This window comes from Myotis daubentonii, chromosome 9, assembly GCF_963259705.1.
Source record: "Myotis daubentonii chromosome 9, mMyoDau2.1, whole genome shotgun sequence".
In the NCBI taxonomy this organism is placed as follows: domain Eukaryota; kingdom Metazoa; phylum Chordata; class Mammalia; order Chiroptera; family Vespertilionidae; genus Myotis; species Myotis daubentonii.
Window position 1 is genome coordinate 59168629 of NC_081848.1, and position 7306 is coordinate 59175934.

The window sequence follows — 7306 nt, forward strand, 5'->3', positions numbered from 1 at the left end:
CAATAATCAGTAATTATGTATTAAATGACCCCTGGAAGCCAGACTCTATGTTAAGCACTGGGAATACAATAAAGAATAAGATATATACATTTCCTGACCCTATAGGATGTACATTGGCATGGGAGAAATAAAATAAATATGTACACAAGTAATAACTAACTAAATCATTATAGATTGTGATCCACACTATAAGGAACAGAAAGAATGTTAGGATAGAGAATAATGGATGCTAACTACTTTACTAGTAAATGGTAGAGATAAGGAAAACAACTGAGAGAAAAAGCCAATGATGTGAGCAGCAAGGAAATCCAACATACCAGATAGGAAAATGCATGCATGTGTCCAGCTCTGTATGAACTTTGCATGGTCTTCGAATTTGCAAAAACAGCACTCTACTGTGAACATTGTGAGCAAGCAACTGGAGGGTCCTAGAGGCTATTAGAAAGAGACAAAAAGGAGAGAAGATACAGAGTACTGATGTCATAATAAGTAATTAGTGTTTGATGATAATAGAAAATTATTGAAAGTTTTTAGATGCAACATTTCTTTCTTTAAAAGCAAGGATTTTTTAAGATTGAATTTTAGGGAGAGAAAAACATTGATCCCACAACCTAGGAACTGAACTGGCTAACCTTTCCGTGCACAGGAAGATGCCCAGCCAACCAAGCCACACCAGGCAGGCAACATTTCTAACTTACATCTCTAAAAGTTCAGAATGATTTCCATGTAGAAAATGGATCGAGCGCTGGTGGAAACATAAGGAGAGGAAATACAGACACCAGATGAAATGCTCTTGCAGTGAGGAATGCTGGTGGCTTGTATTGAACTGGGTAGAGTGGATGGATTTGGAATGCATCTTGGATGTAAAACTAATAGAACCTGCAGGTATTTTGGATATACGGAGTAAGTGGCCAAAAAGAGTCGACATGCTTCTCATGTCCAAGTCTTACAGTGGTAACTTTAACTGATAAGAGAGAGATGGGGTGTGGAGAGAACATAATATTTGTTTTGGGGTACATCCATGTGTGACCTCTGGGGAATGGTTGTGAAAAGAAAGAGATCAATTTTGAACACATTATTATTGAGATGCCTCTGAGACATCCAAATAATAATGTCAAGTTAACAGTTATATACACACATCTGTAACTTCGAGGGAATGTGTGGACTAGAGTTACAAATTTTTAAATTGCCATCATATAGAATAGCAGTGAAGAGAATGGTTGTGAATCAGGACTTCCTGGGTTTATGTTGTTTTGCAATTTACTAGCTGTGCAACTTTGGGCTCTCTAATTAATGACTCTCTAATCATGAAATTTCAGGTGGAGGCAGACATCGTGGGGGAAATTATTACAGGATAAATACTTTTGGAAGCAGGATATGTTCTAGCTTTCGATCAGAACGCGCCAAACCAATAACCTACACCACCCTTGTTATGAGATCCACCTTTGAACCTCGCCCATTCAGTGCCAAGCATATAGTAGGTGTGAAGATAATGTTTGTGGGCTGAATCATACTAAAATATATTGATGATCATCTGGATTTTTAAAATTATGTACTCTGCAGAGTGTTCTAGGAAATTGCTGAACACTACTGGCTCACGAAGATGTTCAAAGGATCTCTTGCCAAATTTCATGCAAGGATTGCGTGTACATCAAGCTGTTCTAGTACACTTGCCAAACAGACTCCCTTCTCCTCTTCCAGTACAAACTTACAATTCAAAATACACCCACCAAAAAGAGTGATTCATTACAATTTTGTCCACTCAATGAAGTCATAATCCTCGTCTGATTCAAACAACTGGATTTTTTTTTTTCTATCAGCTAGTGTTCCTCGACTGTGTATAATCTCTCAGAGACATGTAAATGTTTATGTGATAGAATTGTCAAAGGGAAAGAAAAGATGAGAACCTATAGTTGAGCCAGTCACTGGGCTCTCCATGCTGGTAATAAATATTTTGGTGCACTCTAGTGGTGGAAGGAGATAGGCTAGAAGACCTGATGATACACTAGGCTTAGCAATAGCGATTGTAATTTTGAAAACTATTCCACCAATTGTGGATTTCAAAATGTGACCAATGGAATGTTTCGTGTAAAAGGTAGAATTTGCATATGAACCTTGACCCTCTCTAGAAGAGAATAACTACATTTCTTTAATAGAAGAGCACCTTCATTTAAATATAAATGTAATGTGTGTTGCTGAAGGTTCCTGTCTTTTGTGACCATTTTATTTTTAACAGGAGTGGAGTTCATTGTGTTCTTCTCATAGTGGCAATAAGAACTACCTTTCTCTAAAGCCATTAGGTACTAGAGTATGTACATATGAACAAAAAAGATGACCATAAATGCAAATTAAATATTTGCACACACATGGATAACTGTTCATTTTAGATGGGTTTTTTTTTTTTTTGTAGTTGCTTCCTACCTTCTCACCATACCTCCTGTGCTTAACCCTAACTCCCAGATCTCTGATCATTTATTCCTTGGCTCACAAGAACTTCATTTTGGCACCTCTTTTTCTATTTTCTTGCTACCATTTATATTTGGAGAGGTAATTTGTATCCCCTCACATTGTAAATTTCTGGAAGACCCAGCTGTGCCTGAACACCCCTGCTACTTTCGTAACAGCCAGCACAGTGCCTACTACATAATGGGCATTTGGAGTATCGGACGAGTGAGCAAATTTGTGAACATCCTGACCTGCTGTTTTACTAAAGTTCTCAGCTCAGGCTCAAAAGCTAGCTAGGAGGAAGCTTGGACCTCTTCAGAGCTGTTGTTTCTTTGAGAAAACCAGGTGCCATGAAAAAGAGTGGATTTCACATTATCCCCTTTCTCTTAAGGAATCAGCATGATCTTCTGGTTATGGTATTTCTCTTTGGGGTATGCTAATGGGAAAGGGAAAATTCACTCAGACAGCTCATTTTCCAAATTACCTTACCAAATTAAAAGTGTGTGTGTGTGTGTGTGTGTGTGTGTGTGTGTGTGTGTGTGTGTAAAACCAAAGGTGAGAGGGAGACAAAATCCATCCACATGTGGTTCAGTAGAAAAACACCAGGTTTGGGAATCTGGAGAACTGCGATGGATGCTCTATAATCAACTTACCACGTGGCCTGAAGCAAGAAATGGACTGTCCATAGGCCCCATATCTTACCAAACAGAACCATCATACACAGAAACTAATGAATCAACAGATATGAGGTGTCCATATAGCTCTAAGGGGTAAAGGTTTTTTGCCGTTATTTTTTGTAAAACATCTGGCTTTGGGAATATTATGTTGTAGCTGTGGGGGAAATGTCTTTATTCATTCAATCATTTATTTAACAAATATTTTTTGAGCATCTATTATGCCAGGCACTGTTCTTGGAACAGGAAATATATACCACTGTGAGCAAATCAAATACACTTCTGCCTTCGTGGAACTTGTATTTTAGTGAGAGAGAACAACAGTGAATAAGCAAATAGTATCTATATATATAAAAGCCTAAGTGACCAGAATGACAGGTTGCTGTGATGCGCACTGACCACCAGGGTGCAGATGCTCAATGCAGGAGCTGTCCCCTGGTGGTCGTGCGCTCCCACAGCCAACCTCCCCCGGCTGGCCAACCTCCCACAGTCCCTCTCCCCTGGCCAGCCAACCTCCCGCGGTCCCTCCCTCCAACCGGCAAGTCCCGATTGCCTGATCGGGGCTGACCCCTGGGACAGGGAACCGGGGGTGGGTGGCAGCAGACACAGTCTCTTTCCCAGGGGCCCGAGGGCCAGCTAGAAACTTCCTCAGGGCTGGCGGCCAACCTCCTGTGCCCTGTCCTTCCCCCAGCCAGCATGTCCCAATCGGCCCACCGCCTGCCACAGTGGCAGTGCAGTAGCGAGGGAAGGAGGAGGGGAACCGCATGGTGGCGGGGCGCCGACGATGGTAGTGTTTGGCGTCCAGCATCTATTCCTTTCACGCCCAGCTTGGTGACCATCACCTCTTCTCCATCTCGGATCAGCCCTAAACCCCAGCCAGGCCTAGGGACCCCACCCGTGCATGAATTTCAGGCACCGGGCCTCAGCATAATTATATGAACATAACAAATTCAGCATTGTGAAGCAAAAACAGGATTAAGAATGATGGAGGATACAGTTTCCTATTTGTTGGCCAAGGGAATACTCTCTGCAGAGATGACATTTAAACTAAGACCTGAATGATGTGAGGGAGTGGGCTATGAGAGTATGTGGGGAGGAGCATCTGAGACAAAGAAACAGATTGAGCAAAGGCCTTGAGGTAGGAGAATGCTTGAATGGGCTGAAGGACTAGCAGTGTCACACCTTGGCAGTGGTTGGAGCTTTGGCTCTTGCATCAAAGAGTCGCAGGTTCAATTCCTTGTCAATCTCTCCCTCTCCCTCCCTTTCTTCCACTCTCTCTGAAAATAAAATTAAATGCAAAAAAAAAAGTCACTGAAGTGATCTAGCAAGAGGGAGGGAATAAGGCGATAAGATACAGAGAGGTAGCCAGGTGTCATATCATGTAATAACTGGTAAGCCATAAAGAGATGTTTTTAAATAGTTTTTTTTTTACAATAGTTTTAGAGTTATAGAAATGATGCAAAGATAGTACCATGGACTCCATGCCCAGTGTCCCCTATTATTAACATCTTACATTAATTTGGCACATTTGTCAGAACTAATGTACCGATATTAATACAGTTTTACTAACTAAAGTCATACTTCATTTACATCTCCTTAGTTTTCCATAACACTTATTTTTCTGACTTTGGATTTTTTTCAAGATACCACATTACCTGTATTTGTGTCTCTTGGGGCTCCTCTTGGGCTGTAACAATTTATTAAACTCTTGTTTTTGGTGATTCTAAGAGTTTGAGAAGCCCCAGTCCGATATTTTATAGAATGTTCCTCAGTTAGGGTTTGTGATTATTAGACTGGGATCATGGATTCCTCAGAGGAAGACCACAGAATTGAAGTGGCCCTCTCATCACATCCTACCAAGAGTGCATGTTGCTAACATGACTTATCACTGGTTTTGCTAACTTATCACCCAACTGAGGTGTGTGTGTTGCATGCCATGAAGTTGGCTCTGACTCCAGTCCCCCCTGTAAATGAGTGATGGCCACAATGTCCTGTCCTCAACAGCTCGGCTCAGCTCCTGTAGACTCATGCCTATGACTTTTATGGAGTCAGCCATCTCGTATTTGGTCTTTCCCTTTTCCTGACTCAGCTAGTGTTTGTCAAATTTCTGTAAATTTATTTTTCTTCCATGTTTATACTGGACCCTTCATAAGGGCATTGCCACCAGCTTCCTACACATAAGGGGTGGGGAGTTATATTCCAGCTCCTTGAGGAGAGAATATGTGCACAAACTATTGGAAGCCCTTCTGCACAGGAGATTTGTCTATTCTCATTCATTCGTTCATTCATTCACTCAACCCTGTATTTATTTTATTTTATTTTTTAATATATTTAATTGATTTTTTACAGAGAGGAACAGAGAGGGATAGAGAGTTAGAAACATCGATGAGAGAGAAACATCGATCAGCTGCCTCTTGCACGCCTCCTACTGGGGATGTGCTCACAATCAAGGTACATGCCCTTGACCGGAATCGAACCTGGGACCCCTCAGTTGGCAGGCCGACGCTCTATCCACCGAGCCAAACCGGTTAGGGCTCAACCCTGTATTTATATCAGTGTGGACTCATGGATATTGATTTCATTCTTTGGGATATAATCCAACACTACATTATTTATTTATTTCTCAGCTTGTTCCAGGTGTAGCCATTGGGAGCCCTTTTAAGTAAGTTCCTAGGGCTTGTAAGGTGGCTCTTCAGTGTGGCTCAGAGGTGGAAGGTGGTTTGGCAAAGAAAGGTGCAACAGTGGGAATGAGAATGGGCCAACTTTGGTATATAATTTCTAGGTTGAGCTTACAGTATTTCCTGATGGATTGAATGTGGAGCATGAAATCCAAGGTGACTCTGAGGTTTCTGTTCTGAGCAATTGAGTAACTGGTGATACTATTTATGCATGTGGTGAACATTGGAGAAGAAGCAGTTTAGGGACTCTAAATAATACAAGATATATAACCCAGCCATGTTAAATAAAACTCTACTCAAAAGAGCAGTTCCCTTGAAAAACTTGTTTTGACTGGTTTTTATGAGGGAAATCAGCAGCATGATTCAAACACAGGCTCCTGGGCCAAGAGAGGCAGATGGTAGCTGTTTCTCAGGCTGGAACCGTAAGGGAAGAGTTTTGGATTTTTTTCTGAATATAGTTTCCAGTATCTTAGTATATAAATATTTCCTTAGTTTATGGGCTTGTTTTGTCTGTGTACATTCAACTATCACAGCCCTGGGTGAAGTTAGGTTTCTGGGAATCAGCGAGCTCAAGCTGAGAATCAAATTGAGACAGCCCTTAGGAAGATAAAAATACTCTTTCCTACGAGTGAAAATATTGAAAGTGAGACTTGGATTTTGGATTATGATATTAAGATATTATATAAATTTCCAAAAGAGTTTATGAGTGACTCTTTCAGCCAACAGATTTTTCTAGGGGCCTATTATGTGCTAACCCTGCTTATATATATGGGAAAGAGTTGCGTCTGTCTAATCACCCAGGGGATAAGAGATAATACTGTGTAGAAGGAAGCTAGCCTAGGCCCTGGCCCATTGGCCTCCTATCAATGGAACATATTAGTATACTATGCATCACGTACTTCTACCCCTTTGGCCCATTGTACATGCTGCTCTTTATATCTGGAAGACAATTGCCTCTCTTCTCTGCCTTATACATCTTAGCTTGTTCAAGACACCACTCTAATGCCATTCACTCCTTTTTTACCATTCTTAATTATTAAGCACTTGGTTGGTTCATATTAAAACCAGCAATCTTTTCCAAACTTTATTCACTTACCTATCTCTTGAGGTTTTTTTCCTATAGACACATACACTTATAGCATTATTAACCATATAATTTGATTATATTGATACATTATTTGTACTTAATTCAATTTCATCTTATGCAAGAATACTTGTAAAATCAAATCAAAACTTTATGGTTCTTATTGTATTATTCAACACATTAAAATTACATATATATATATATATATATGTATATATATATATATATATATATCTTCTATCTAATAAAAGAGAAACATGGTAATTAATCATAACTTCGCTACCCTTCCCATTGGCTAATTAGGGTGATATGCAAATTAACTGCCAACCAAGATGGCGGCCGGCAGCCAGGCAGCTGAAGCGAACAGGAGGCTTGCTTGCTCCTGTGACGGAGGAAGCCAAGGTTCTCCGCCTGCCGCTGCCGGC